This window comes from Callorhinchus milii, unplaced genomic scaffold (genome assembly GCF_018977255.1).
Source record: "Callorhinchus milii isolate IMCB2004 unplaced genomic scaffold, IMCB_Cmil_1.0 Scaffold4, whole genome shotgun sequence".
NCBI lineage: Eukaryota > Metazoa > Chordata > Chondrichthyes > Chimaeriformes > Callorhinchidae > Callorhinchus > Callorhinchus milii.
The window spans coordinates 24,360,446-24,375,683 of NW_024704745.1; the positions used below are offsets into that span (position 1 = coordinate 24,360,446).

Here is a 15,238-nt window from a genome sequence, read left to right on the forward strand (position 1 = left end):
GCTAAACTCACTGTATCTCAGAAGTCACTATGCTAAAAAATGAAATCAGGATCAGTACGGCTTCAAAAGAAGAAAACCACACATTAGTCCTCCACATAATATGTATTTGAGTAGCAACATCAAAAGCCAGTACACTGCAAACCACAATGGTACAATGGTCAGATTGTAGATCAAATATTTTAGGTGTATTTGTGTGATAAATATTTCTATATAAAAATGCCCAGGACTAAGTGTGCAGTATAAATCCATTATACAACAGGGAGCAGCAGTTTTGACAAACCAGCTCTTAAGAGAAATCATAACTCACTCATGCCCGGTGTCACTTGGTCATTTATTTCCTGACAAACAAGCACTCACTGTGCTGCGTCCTTTACATAGACAATGAACCACATAACCTTTCCTGAATGCATGCTCACTTTTTCAAGTGAATTTTATTGAAAATTAGAAAGTAAGCTGCTCCTCCCCTTACCTTCACACAATGGAAGTAATTATTTTATTGATTTTTAAATTGTCTTCAATGTCCCAGTGGAACCTTTGCCATTTCATGCTCTGAGGATAACCTTCTCACTTGTGGTACTCACTATTACATTGGTGGGGAGTGAGATCTCCAATTGCTTCTCACTAATTTACCACAGTAATTAAACCAGATCACAATTTATATTTTTGTATAAAAATATATGGAAACTGAGATTTTTGAATCCAACATGGCAGTGAAATACCTGGTTTACTTTAAAGGTCCAGTTTTCATCCACTCTCATTTGCTGCCTCACATCAAGTTAGATATAAAAGCAAAACAAATTAAGTGAATGCTTAAACTTTTGCCACCTTACAATTTTCCATTCTAATGGGCTGAAGGCCCGACCACCAATGGTGGGACAGGCTGGGCGGGCGATGTAGAGAAGGCCAGAGCCTGCTGAGCGGAGAGGGTGGACTGGTTGATATGGGGTTAGCAGATCACAGAGGTAGGAAGTAGCAAGCCCTTAGAGGACTTTGAAGGCGACGGTGAGGATTTTGAACTCTATCCTCTGGGGGATGGGAAGCCAGTGGAGCTGGTTGAGATCAGGGGTGAGGACACAAGCTGCAGAGTTCTGGATGGTCCGCAGCTTGTGGAGGGAAGAGTTGGGGAGGCCGACAAGCAGGGAGTTGGCATAGTCGAGCCTAGATCTGATAATTCATGGATGAGGCTTTCGGTGGCCTGAGGGGTGAGGCGGAGCTGGGCGATGTTGCGGAGGTGGGGGAAGGCAGACCGGGTCATAGCACAGATGTGGGGTAGAAAGGACAGTTGAGGGTCAAACAAGACGCCAAGGTTCTGGACAAGCTCAGTGAGGTGGAGTGTGCATCCCTGGATGGTGATGCTGTCAGTGCCTGAGGTGTGGAGGCACTGATTGGAGCCAATCAGGAGGTCCTCTGTCTTGTTGACATTCAGCTGTAGAAAGTTAGCTCTCATCCAGGACTTGATGTCTGATAGACATTTTGTCAGGGCAGCAGTGGTCCTGGAGTTGTGGGCGGAGGTGTCATCCGCATACTGATCCCATGTCTGCGGATGATGTCATCAACAACAATAACAAAATTACATTTGTATAGCGCCTTTCATGTCAGGGGGATGTCCCAAGGCACTGGACAGTCAGTGTTTCAGACCTGAGCTGGGGGTTGCGATTGGGGAGGTGGAGGGCAGGGGAGGGAAGCAGGATGATTGAAAGCACGGTCGAAGAGGCAGGCCTTGAGATGGGTCTTGAAGGAGGCAAGAGAGGGGGCGAAGTGGAGGGACTGAGGGATGGAGTTCCAGAGGGTAGGGGCAGAGTGACAGAAGGCCCGCCCAGCAATGGTGGGGCAGGCGAGGCAGGGTCGTGAAGCAGGATGAAGCCCGCTGCGTGGAGGGAGCGGGCGGGACGGTAGGGGGTTAGGAGGTCGCAGAGGTAGCATATACATGTTGAAGTACAACTATTATTATTCAGTAATAATTGGCCTCAATTAAGAGAATATCACAACCTGTCCAGTAATACAAATATATGGAATAATAGATACTTTATTTAGAAATCATCGGAGGCTAATATTCTTAATAAGTGCTTCAAACATCACAAACAACGATTGCAGCTCCAGTCATGTTCTATCAGTCACTCTGAGCACTGAGGTGAGATCACATTGTAAGTTTTTCATTGCTATCTGGTATTTATTATATCTGGTTTGTTGAGTTCATTCTGCTCTTGGACAGATACTGTTTGGGAGGTTTGTCACCTATGCTCTCCATTTCAATTGTCCTTTGATACACGAAGATATTGATCCAAGAATATTAATAACTATGGTTTATTACTGGTCTTGGAAAGTTTTGTCACAATATATTACCGATCATCACACAACTCAAGCCAGCTCTATACCTTCAGCTCTCACTAGGTCTGTAATCAAGTGACATAGTGTACCACATATTTACTCTCCCAAGATTTATAAAACAAAAAACTTTGTTTAAAAGCTGCGTTTTATCAGGAATTTCACACAACACTGTACCAATGTCTTGAAGACAGCATGCTGACCCAATCCCTCAATCACAGGAATAATTGAGGGAAAGAGCAATGGGAACAGTATCTTGGCAATCATCCTACTTGTGAATGTCAAGTCTTTTGTGTAGAGCTGGTGCAGCAATTGAACTCAGGATTAGGAATTAGCACAGAGTTGGGGGTAGGGGAGGGAAATGGAACGGAACTGTCTTGCTGAGGACGTTCAGAATGATTGAAATATCTCACCTCTGGCTGTTCTCACATTTCCCCTCGCTGAGCCTCAATTGCAGCACTAAAAACAAAGGGTTCGCCTTTTTTTAAAAAAAAACTTTCTTTTGCATGAAACAAAATAGTTGCATTTGATGCAGCAGTTACTTAAACCGTAGTGACTTACCACAAACAAACATGACAACTAATCTGAGTCAGCACTGGAGTGAGATGAATGACCAATTAATCTTTTTAGTGATGAGGGAGGAATACATTGGGAAAACTCCCTGCTCCTCTTTGATATAGTGCCATGGGATTTTGACCTGAACTACTGGAACTGGTTTAACACTCATCCAAAGACAGCATCTTCAATGCCGCCCAACCCCAGAATCCCCATGTAGATTCTAAGCACAAAACACACCAGGGAGAAAAGCAGCATATAGTTGCCACAGTAGGCGGAAAGGTGATGATTTGCGATAGAATCTACTTCTTTGTTACAATGCAATAATAATATTTATACTGTGCCATTCACGTGCAAGCACTTTACAAAAGATAAATTGATTGGAAATAAAGTGAATATTACATAGGCAAACGATGCAGCTAATCTAAATAATAATGTCCTACAAATATCAAGTGGAATTAAAATTCATGAATAACAAGAGCTAGTGGAGACAGGCAAGGATTCGACGATTGGGGGGGGGATTAGCCCACAGAGTCTAGTGCAGGAGAGAGCACGAGCCACAGAGTTATGGATGGTCTGCAGCTTGTGGAGGGATGAGTTGGGAATTCCGGCATAGTCAAGTCTGGATGTGATAAGAAGCATGGATAAGGGTCTCGGTAGCCCAAGAGGAGAGGTTGTGGCAGAGGCAGACAATATTGTGGAGGCAGGGGAAAGGCTGAATGGATCAAGGCACGGATTTGAGATTTAATGGACAGTTGAGAGTCAAACAAACACAAAGGTTCCACAACAACAACAAGAAGATTACATTTGTATAGCGCCTTTCACGTCGGGAGGACCTCCCAAGGCACTGGACAGTGTACAGCATTTCAGACCTGAGCTGGGGTCAGGGGGGAGAAGGGAGGGGAGGGGAAGGGGGGGGGTGACCGATGGCATGGTCGAAGAGGAGGGTTTTCAGGCAGGACTTGAAGGCTAAGGAGGGGGCGAGGCAGAGTGATTGGGGGATGGAATTCCAGAGGTTGGGGGCAGAGTGATTGAAGGCTCTCCCACCAATGGTGGGGCGGGTAGGTTGGGGGACGTGGAGCAGGCCGGAGCTGGCTGAGTGGAGGGCGCGGGCGGGTTGATAGGGGGTTAGGAGGTCACAGAGATAGGGTGGGGCGAGGCCATGGAGGGCTTTGTAGGTGAGGACCAGGATCTTGAACTGGATCCTCTGAAGGATAGGGAGCCAGTGGAGTCGGGCAAGAATGGGGAAGATGGGGTCACATAGTTTGGTGTGGGAGAGGACATGGGTTGCAGAGTTCTGGATTATCTGCAGCATGTGGAGGGAGGAGTTGGAAGACCGACAAGCAGGGTGTTTGCATAGTCGAGCCTGGAGGTGATGAAGGCATGAACAAGAGTTTCAGTGGCCTGAGGGGTGAGGAAGTGGCGGAGTCGGGCGATGTTACGGAGGTGAGGGAAGGCAGAGCGGGCCATGGCTTGGATGTGGGGAAGAAAAGACAATTGAGGGTTGAACAAGATACCTAGGTTCCTGACTGGCTGGTGAGTTGAAGTGTGCAACCATGGAGGTTGATGCTGCCAGAGCCTGAGGTGCTGAGGCGCTGGCACGAGCCAATCAGGAGGGTCTCAGTCTTGTTCACATTCAACTGCAGGAAATTTGCCCTCATCCAGGACTTGATGTCCGACAGGCAGTCTGTCAGGACAGCAGTGGTCCTGGAGTTGAGGGTGGAGGCAGAAAGATAGAGTTGGGTGTCATCCGTATACATGTGGAAGTTAACCCCATGTCTGCAGATGATGTCAAGAAGGGGGTGCATGTAGATATTAAAGAGGAGAGGGCTAAGGACAGAGCCCTGGGGGATGCCAGACACAACAGGAGAAACAGTTAGAGGCAATAAAGTGGAAACGGTGGGAGAGATAGGAATCCAACCAGGCAAGGGCAGGTCCGTGAAGATTAAGTAAGGAGGAGAGGCGGTGTATGAGGATGGAGTGGTCGACAGTGTCGAAGGCGGCAGAGAGTTCGAGCAGGACAAGGAGGCAGAAGGAGCCCTGATCACAGATGTTCAGAATGTCATTAGTGACTTTGACCAGGGCTGTTTCCGTGCTATGGGCAGCACGGAAGCCGGATTGGACGGGTTCAAAGAGGGAATGGCGAGAAAGAAAGGAGCGGAGCTAGGATGCGATGAACTCGTTACAGGGCCATGGAGAGGAATAGGAGACTAGAGATGGGATGGTAGCTGGAGAGGAGGGATGGGTCTAGGGAAGGTTTTTTCAGGATGGGAGTGATGACAGCTGTTTTTAGGAGGATGGGAACTGAAGACAACAACAACAAAATTACATTTATGCAGTGCCTTTCACATCAGGAGGACGTCCCAAGACAATGACATGGGCCAAGCAGGAGAGCCTCTGTCTTGTCGACATTCAACTGGAAAAAGTTAGTTCTCCTCCAGGACTTGATGTCCAACAGGCAATCAGTTAGAATAGCAGTTCTAGGTGGTGTCTTGCTCTCGAAGCTGGAATAGAGAAACTGTTCTGAGAATATAAGAACATTCTCCAGTCATTCTCACTTCCTATCCAAAACCATATCTATTCTCTACCAGAGGAGTTTCCCAGTTGCCAAGATAAAACTCTCTACATGAGTTGAATATCCAGTGCAGTACATACCTCACTCATAATCACATTAAGCCACCTTCCTGCACTGCATCATCAAAGAACATCTGAACCCAAACGTCTGGGTTAAAATAAACCATCCCTGGAAGAGCAATTTACCATGGGAAATACATTAAATGCTAGAGCGCTGGATTGTCAGAGGTGTTATCCTTTAGGTGAGACTTTGAACTGAGGTCCTGTCTACCTGTTCAGGTGGACAATAAAAGTCTCATGATACTGTTCGAAAGGAGGAGGAAGCTTCTCCTGGTGTCCTAGCCAACAATCCCCCAGATAAAATAAGACATTTCAATACAAGATAATACAAATAGAAAGATTATTATTATAATAGCTGTGAAGTGAACAAGAAGCCTAAAATGCTACAAAATTGTAGCTGTAATACCATTGTCTGAAGATTTACAATCATGCACATTTTTTGGAAATGCAGTCTTAAATTTGAAAATTCGCTTTTGGACAGGAATCCAGCTTCCAAACTGAGACTGAATTTTTCCCAAATTCTGCATAATCTTAAAGAGTCTTAAAGGCAAGAATAGGTGAATTTCAGGCCTCTAGAACACTAATTTAGCATACCCACGCATTCACCACAGGTCAAACCAAGAGTAAAAGAATAGAGTAATGTTGAATTCACAGAAGTTGTACCTCAAGGACAAATTTTGCAGGCAAGTAAAATAATTGATATAAAAAGTGACAGCCAGTATGTATATGTGCCATATGCTTTAAACAAATTCCATTTTGTCCTAATTCAATTATTAGAAATGCCAGCCTGAGCAAACGTTGATGAATTTATGTTGTAACATGCGTCTGGTGCAGTCAATGACTCCAACCCACAGAAGCAAGAAGAGGGATGTTTTCTCCCCACCCAATCTCTCATCAAATGGACCGAATGCCTGGTCCATGGGCAGGTCCCCACAAATGTGAATGTTACAGCCAAATTATCGCACACGTCCTCCCAACGCCTTTCATGTTGGGAGGTCGACCCAAAGCACTTAACAGGATTTACTGTGTATGTATAAGAAAACACAGTAACCCAATTACATATAACAATGTCCCACAAACAGCCACAAAATAAATGACCACAAGGCAGTATATCTGGCCAAGGAATTCAGTTAAGATCATAAGCCATGAGAATAAAACCTGAGTGTTTGCAACCATTTTGCCATCCCCAGGCTGGCATCCAGTCTTGCAAACTTTTACATGGAACCATCAATTTAAACTGTACTGTAGGTTGGTACCGCTCCATTTTGGGGTTGTTCTTTTCTGCCAGTAGCAGGCGATACAGCTAGTGCTAGTGGCCATTGCACTCCTAGTGCCTGATAATAATAATAATTCTTGCATTTGATATAGTGCCTTATCACGTCTCAAAGCGCTTCATAGAATATAATGCAAAGTGAATTGACTTCATAATTTGTGAGCGAAATGTAGAACATCCGCAATAAAGAGATAATAATCACTTCATGTTTATCGCAGGAAACTCCACACCATTATTGTGAAGTAAAACAGCTAGTTTACATTCAGGCATAACAATTACAAGATGGGAAGAATGCAGTAAGCCATGAAATAATTACCATAATAATTAATAATCCTTGCATTCGGAATGGCGCCCTTTGCGTTATAGCCCCTTCGCATTATAGCCCAATTGCGCACAGCTAAATCCCACAAACAGCCACAAAACAAATGACCAGTTTTGGAGGATTGTTTGCCAGGACACTAGAAGAAACGTTTTTTGAATAGTGTCATAAGATATTTAATGTCCAACTGAGCAGGTAGATGGGACCTCAGTTTAATATCTTATCCAAAGGACAGCACCTCTGGCACTGCAACTTACCCCAGCATTGCATTGGAGATCGGCTTAGAATACATGAGTTCAAGTCACGACATGGGGCTTGAACCCACAACCTTCTGACTCAGAGACAAGAGTTCTACCATCCAAGTCAAGTTGACGCACCAGTATAAGGAAGTATCACCAGTGACAATTATCATGTACATTTCCCCTCCATCATACATACCAATAGGAAACCAAAGTCCATCTCCCCACTGGTTTCAGGCTTTCTAGGGCTTTCTTCAAATTCAAATCCCGACTTCAGTGCAAAATAATAGCAATGAACCTGCACTGTACTGGGAAACAGAGGATAAGCAACTCACAGTTTGATCTTTCAATCTTTCACTGCTTCCAATTTCCCAGCATTTCGCAGTCGAAATACATTACTAGATTCAATCATGCTTTCAGCTACAGACTGAAATAATAGCGGATTTTTATGCCTTTCAAAATTCGCTGCTCAGCACCTAAAACAGTAGTGTTTTACTACTCCAGCAGCACTAACGGAAACAATAGGCTGACACCTAGTCACATGTTCCAGTTTCTTGTGAAATAATCTGTGTTGGATTGGTATCTGATATCATGGTGTGTATTCAATCAGGACCCAATGTGTTCAGTCGTTCTGATTAATTGGTAAATAAAGAGAACCATCACACTGCTCGACTTGTTAACCTATAGTTTTAATATGTGTTTATTGGAACAATAAAACCATATAAACTAATCAAGAGTAACTAGCACCTTTTTTTATAATCAAATCACCAGCTTGTGACCAGCTTCGGGGGTGGGAGGGGGAGTGAGAGAGAGGCTCCAAGGATTGGGATCTCCTTGGAGCTGAGCTGGCTCCAAGGTGACGTCCTTGGCAATGGAATGCCGGAATTGAGTTAACCTTCTGTGGTAGTCTTATAATGAATTCTATTTTACAATGAAGGATTCAGAGTTTGGAAATGCAAAGCAAGTCTAGCATTTCACAGCTCTGGGTATTTTGCTTCATTTGAATGGACCTCGTAAAACTGACTAGAAACTGACAGCTGCTGAAATTCTAATCTGCACTTCTATACAATTGCTCATATCGTTAAGGATAACTGTTCATCAGTTTTACTATTAGGGTTTGTATAAAACATACAGCCAAGATCCGTGTGAAACATTTAGAACAAGAGCGCTGAACTTAGCTTCTTAGCAAATCAAGCACTGGTAAAATGGAAAATGATTGGGAAAGAATATAGCAAAGAGAAAAACAAAAACTAAAAAATCAGAGCAAAGAGGCACCACGTCAACAAAGAAGGAAACCTTTTGAATCTGTCAATCAAACTGGGTAACCGGAAATCAACTGTTCACCTCTGAACAGGTGATCTCTGGCTCTTCTTCCAGGAATCGCTTTGGAGTGAACATCTGACTCCAAATCAGGTCAAGCAAGATTCAGAGTCAGGAAAATTGCCCGTTTTACATGGTTATTGGACTCTGAAGACACGTTCAACTTCGAAGGCAAACTGGGGATTATAAAAGTGACGTAAGAACACCTCCTCCTCCCCCCAGAGAAAATGATCTTCTATTTCAAAGGAAACAGATAAAATGAGGCAGAGAGAGATAACCCAAATCAAAGAGCAAACTGTGAGTCATCAACAAATGAGAAATGGAAACAAACCATAAGAATGGAAGAATGAAAATTTAGAGGAATCTTATTCGGAGTCCTGTAGCTCAGTGGTTAGAGCACTCGCTTTGCAAGTGAGACACCTGGGTTCAATTCCAGGCAGGGCGAAACCTTGGGCAAGTTTCCTTACTCCACACGCTTAATAATAATCCCTCCAAAACAAAAAACAATAATAAATTGGTCATTTTCAATCCACGACTGTTTGTGAGACATTGCTGTGCGCAATTGGCTGCAGCGTTCGCCCACAAATATACGGTCAATTCACTTTACAGTGTGTTCTGTGAAGTGCTGTGGGGCATCCTCCCGACGTGAAAAGCGCTATATCAAACGCAAGGATTATAAAGAATAAGAGCGAATTAAAAACAAAGAGAAACTATGGATTTGCTATGGAAATAAAACAGCATGCAAATAGCATCACCTATTGGGAGTGAAATTAGTGGACGTTTCATAATGTGCTCAAAGTGATAATGCATTCCTACATTAAACTAGCTGTATACTTACTTTTCACCCTGAATTTAGTTGACAGATTCTCAAAAATGTGGAGCTGTATACTCAAAGTGAAGTGAGTCTGAAATGGCTAATTCCGTCATACGGTGAGTACCCGATTTGAGCTGTGTTATCAAGGGATGATGCACAGAGCAAAGGTCAGGCACATTTGCTCAGGGACTGGCAGAATGTGAGGGCGAGTCACCCTGGGTTTCTCTCATGTAGTAAAATTCAACTCATATTGGTGCAATAAAATCTCAGCAGGCTAAACCAACAGAAAGTGTTTACATCAGATTTCAATCACAGTAAAGAAATATCAATTTGAGGAACACCGTTATCACATTGATTGGATATAAGCACAGTGAAGTGATCAGCTTTCCCTGAGCGTATGGAATAGAATAGCAGACGCTCCAGACTAATGGGGGGTGCCTGTAATTCTCCACAAAACAAGTTTTCAGTTGTTCTAAATATTCCCCAAATGCATTCATTGTGTTAGTTTAGAGAAAATCACAGAAGTATCATTGGCATAGTGTGAAAAATGGCTGGCTGATTCCTGACAGAATTCTGTTTAGCGGCGATTTTTGCTGACTTTTCCAAATTGGGATTCGCTGGCCGTGAATTTTGCCAAGCATTTCGCTAATTGGGAATCTCAACTAAACACAAACAAATCTGGTTTATGGATATCGCAAAATAAGACCTGAAGTTGTAAGCGCTGAAGCTGTAACTTACACAAGCTTTGCTTGCGGAAACTATAAAATGATTAAGCTACTTTGCATATTGGCTAAAACTGGTGAAAATATTCCATGGTCCAAATGAAGTCTCCGATGCAGCTTGTAAGATATTTCAAGCAATAGTTTTTAAAAAAAACAGGTATCACCCACAAGCTAAAACTTCACATAGGGCAGCAGAAAGTAGTCAGTAAAATAATAGCTCATTAGAATCTGAACATACAATGAATAGGATTTGGATGCATGCATCCAATGTAAGAAACCAACTCATGGATTTTCATCAGGATGCACTCTAGACTTCAACCTCGGGCTGGGAACATTTCCCTTTTCCATTGAGCAATGTTGGACATGATAATACAATACAATTTGTATTGGATAAGCTGCATCATGTGGCAGAGTTCCTGACTTACTCCCTGAAATCTGTTCCTGTAAATCATTATTTAGCGGAGGGAGGGCAGACTGAAGATAGTACCAGGATTCTGTAGCACCCTGATTTGCTTCAACTCAATACAAATAGAACTGAAAATTATTTTCTCTGGCTGAAATTATTTCCACCAGCAGAGTGGAGTTTCTGGGAGTTTTGGTTAACAAAGCTCACTGCCATGGCTAACCAGGTAGAAACACTCTGCATTTGGTTCATTGTCTGTCCATTTAGACACCTTAAAAGTACTGTCACAGTAAGTTTTTTTAAAAAAATCACAGTCCAGTTTCCCAAACAATGGGTCAGTGATTCAATAGCATAGTGTGGTGTTAGCCCAAGTTGTGCAGTCTAAGACTGTTGTGTGTTTTCTCTCTGCTCTGAGCGGTTTGCAAATTTTAGGGCCAAGCCAACAGTGAGTCCCAGTGTCCCAGAGAGAGATCAAATCAGTCAGGACTCCAAACCATGAATTTTATTTCACAGTAATCCCGCCTAGAAGTTGCCTGGGTAGATGTTGGCTCAACTTCAATGCAGTTTCACTCATGCTAGACACTGTCTGGTACATTTCCCAAGTGACTATTCTTTACAATCTAAGCCTAGACAGCGAGTGTCAGCAGGCTAATTGACTATAAAGGGCAGGACAGCCAAAGCAGCACCTCCCCCCGCCCCCCATGTCCACACAAGTGCATCTTCCAGCAGATAGCAGGAGCCAGAATCCTGACTACTTCTCCTCTCTTTACCCAGGGATACTGAGACTTGTACACCCAGCTCAGTGTGTGACTAGTATGCCCCAAGTATCCTCTGGCATCACGTAAGTGCCTAAAACCTCTGTCCCAGCCATTCGTATTCTACGAAAAAGAACATATTTAATCACAGCGCATTTTAACGACTAGGATGACAGGCAGAACAGGAAATCAGAGGGGAATTGAGACTGTTCACACTGGTTGGCGTGAATCCAAATTTATTTGCTTGTGATCTGTCTCTAACCTGGCATCAGAATTCCATTGGCACCAGAATGAATTCACCTGCTTTGTTTCTTGGAGTTATTTTTAATTCAAACAGCTGCTAATTCAGCAACCAATTTGCGTGCACAGCGTCTTTCCATGTGGTATTGCCAGTTACTGACTGGATGGATATACCAGTGCTGAACTGTGGCTAAGCAGTCCACTTAAAACATACCTGGAATTGGGGAGGCATGGAGGAAAAATAACAGATCTTCACACACAGAGGAACCCATGATTCAAAGGCCACTGTGGTGAGAGTTCTACAAATTGATAAGAGCATATAGGACACTCAACTTATTTCCATGGACACAGTATGGAGGACTGCATAGAATCAGAAAAAGAATATATTTAAAAATACTGTGTGGTACATTTTGCACTGGCAGTAGGTAATGTATATTGGAGGCTGCCTTCCTTATGTGGACACCACCAGAAATACTACATCAGTCTGCACCAGAAGTACTACAATGTATTTTAGCACCTTGCATGCAGAAAGCTCGAGCCGTTAAGTGCCTAAAGTTCAGCAAAAGAGCCAAAGAAGTGTATCTTGATTCTGCTTCATCTGGTGCTGTTTCTTAGCCGATTGGGGATACCAGCAATGCTGGAAGATGCAGAATGCTGTAATAAGTCAGAACATCAAGTATGAGAAACATAATACAATATTTTTGGAGACCTGCAGCATAGTGGTTAGCATGCTCATCTCAAAAGCGAGAGGACCCGGGTTTGATTCCCAGGTGAAACATTAGACAAGCTTCCTTACTCCACACAGCTCTATTTACCTAGCAACAAGTCGGAACCCAGTTGTTAGTCAATTGCTAATAATCCCTCCATTGGCTGCCACATTTTGCCCACTAAATATACAGTCACTACATTTTACAGTATATTCTGTAAAGCACTTTGAGCCGTCTCAAAGACGTGATAAGGCGCTATATCAAATGCAAGGATTATTATTATTACATCAAATGCAAGGATTATTATTATTATTATATCAAATGCAAGGATTATTATTATTGTATACAGTCCTATGCACGTGTACACAAGCAGACCCAGATAAAATAGATGCATCTGAATTATTCTGGGTCATTTGGGAGTGGAAGTGAACAATTTACATCAGACTCTCAATAAAATTATTGTCTTAAGTGCTCCAGAAAGGGCAATGACTCACAGGCTGCCGATTTATAACAAGTCTGAATTGACAGCTTGTGTTGTTTGGGGTTTGGGAGGAAAATACTTATATGAAAGGATATCTACTTAATTTCACATCAATACTCAGCAGGCAGCACCCAGTGCAAGCACTTGAATCTGGTGGGTGAAATCATGGATGACATATGCAAAACATCTACCAGTCAGTTCTGGTCAAATCTTCTCAATATGTTTGTGTTGTTCGAAGCCCGGTGGAAACAAGTTCCTTTGGTTATTGCATGCGATCTGAAACATATTTCTCTCCCTCTGATTTTCACTCCTTTAATCCTGACTAAAAAGCTAACTGCGCAAAAATGCTTGCTAATCCTTATCAATACAAACAAGCAGGTTGGCAAACATTCCATTCTCATTTTACAAATTGCATTTACACATTCATTTAAATTTCACAAAAAGTTTAAAAGCAGAAAAATAACAAAATTAGATAAGGGCATTTTTTTGGTGGTGTGTTATCCTTCAAATAAAACTGGTCCCTCACTTTGTAGCTGTTTGTGGGACATTGCTGTGCACATTTTGACTGCCATATCTGCCCATAAAATACAGAGTCACACCTCTTTACAGTATATCCTGTGAAGCGCTTTGAGATGTCTCAACAATGTGATAAGGTGCTGTATCAAACGCAAGGATTATTATTATTATTTGATTTATAAGAAATAGTTGTGTGGTAGTTGATAACGAAAATTACACACTAACTATGAGGAAATCACCACCACCATTCTCCTGCAGGTCAGTCTGTTATCCATTAGACAATAACTGTAAGTGTGAATGGTACATGAATAATGACCATATGGGTGAAGTGCTGGAGGGAGCCTGCTGTCCAGGAAAACAAGTACTTAAATAATGGCTTTCAGATAGGAACAAACAGCTTGCAACACATTCAGGAGGAGCGGAAAAATCATCAGGCCCATCTTGATGGGGAAGTGGAGAAAATTGGTGAAGAAACAGTTAAGAGATAATAAGCAACCAGTTCCCCCCCTCTGCTGTCAGTTATTGCATATTTTAACAAGGAGTCTAAGCCTGCAAACCAGATGAGGGCAGTTATGAATCAATGTAAACAGTTAGCTTCTAGAGAAAACTGCAGCTTAAAAAGTATTGTTTGTTATTAACTCAAGCAGGACATCATCCATTTAGTCATACTGACAGATGTGACAGTATTACCGATGCTCCAGCCAGGCTTTCTGAGAACATTTTTTTTATTACAATATTTGATGCAACAGGCACACAGAAACTGGTCCAAATGAGGGCCCAGCAGTTTACAACCACAACAATGATGTTTTCTTTTTAAAACTTTCAATATGAAGCTAAAGCCCTGTTTGTTCATCCTCCGAAGCCAGAAAATCAAGTTTGTCATTCACAGCAGGAAAACAACCCAATGCGTGCAAACTGTGCAAGTGCAGCATTATTCCAGCATTAAAAGGACAGATGCCATAGCACCATAGACTTCAGAATGAAAATTGCTTCTATACCAGGGAATTACCCTTATTTATATATATTTATATTACATCCTTCACATAGGATACCAACTACAGTAAATCTTGTGAAGCACTTTAGAGATATCTACTGGCCTGGAAAGATGCTATATTAAATCTATACTAAATTCAAGGATTGTTATTATTGCTATTATTATGAATGAAGATTTTGGTAGCTTTGGGATGAGATAGGGATGGAGACAAGCAATGTGGTGAAGATGAAGTAAAGTGGCTGTGGTCAGAGATTGAATGTAAGAAATGAAGGGGAGAGCTGAGGATTAAACTGCAGGCCAAGTTTGTGCACTAGTTATGTGAGTATGTGAGAGGCGACAGAGAGCTACAATTAGGTCTCAGTCGCAATATTCGCAAACTAGATTTGCTGCCTCACAAACCGGAAATTAAACTGTTTTTTTAAACTTTTAAACTGTATTCTGATCTGGCAAATGCAGTTATTTTGTGTGTTCAAAAGATCACAAGTGAGGTTCAGATGAAGAAGGCCTTTCTGCCTATCCAATCTCATTCTTCCAGAACATTCACCCCGCCATAGACCCATCACAGCATCAAGCTGTTTATTTTGTAAATTGAGTTCAGCATCCTGGCCTCAACCATCACTCCTGGTAACCTGCTCCAGTCATTAATTATCCTCTAGGTAACAAAAATACGTCCTGATATCTGTCTTGAAATTCCCTTTTTAACCCTAAGGCACGGTAGAAGAGGAAGGTCTTCGGATAGGACTTGAAGGAGGCAAGAGAGGGTGTGAGGTGGAGGGATTGCCGGATAGATTTCCAGAGTACGGAGGCAGAGATGCTGAATGCCCGTCCACCAATGGTGGGGAGCGAAGTGCGGGACACCTGAAGCAGGCCTGTGACTCCCGAGCGGAGGGAGTGGGCAAGCTGATATGGGGTTAGGAGGTCAGAGAGATAGGGGGGAGCAA

The 15,238-nt window shown here is 42.7% G+C and overlaps 1 protein-coding gene across 2 annotated transcripts in view; it reads right to left on the minus strand.

The window, feature by feature from the left end:
• The window catches only part of bcl9 (BCL9 transcription coactivator), a 243,889-nt gene that overhangs the window by 75,760 nt on the left and 152,891 nt on the right, over positions 1 to 15,238 (minus strand). The window lies entirely within an intron of this gene.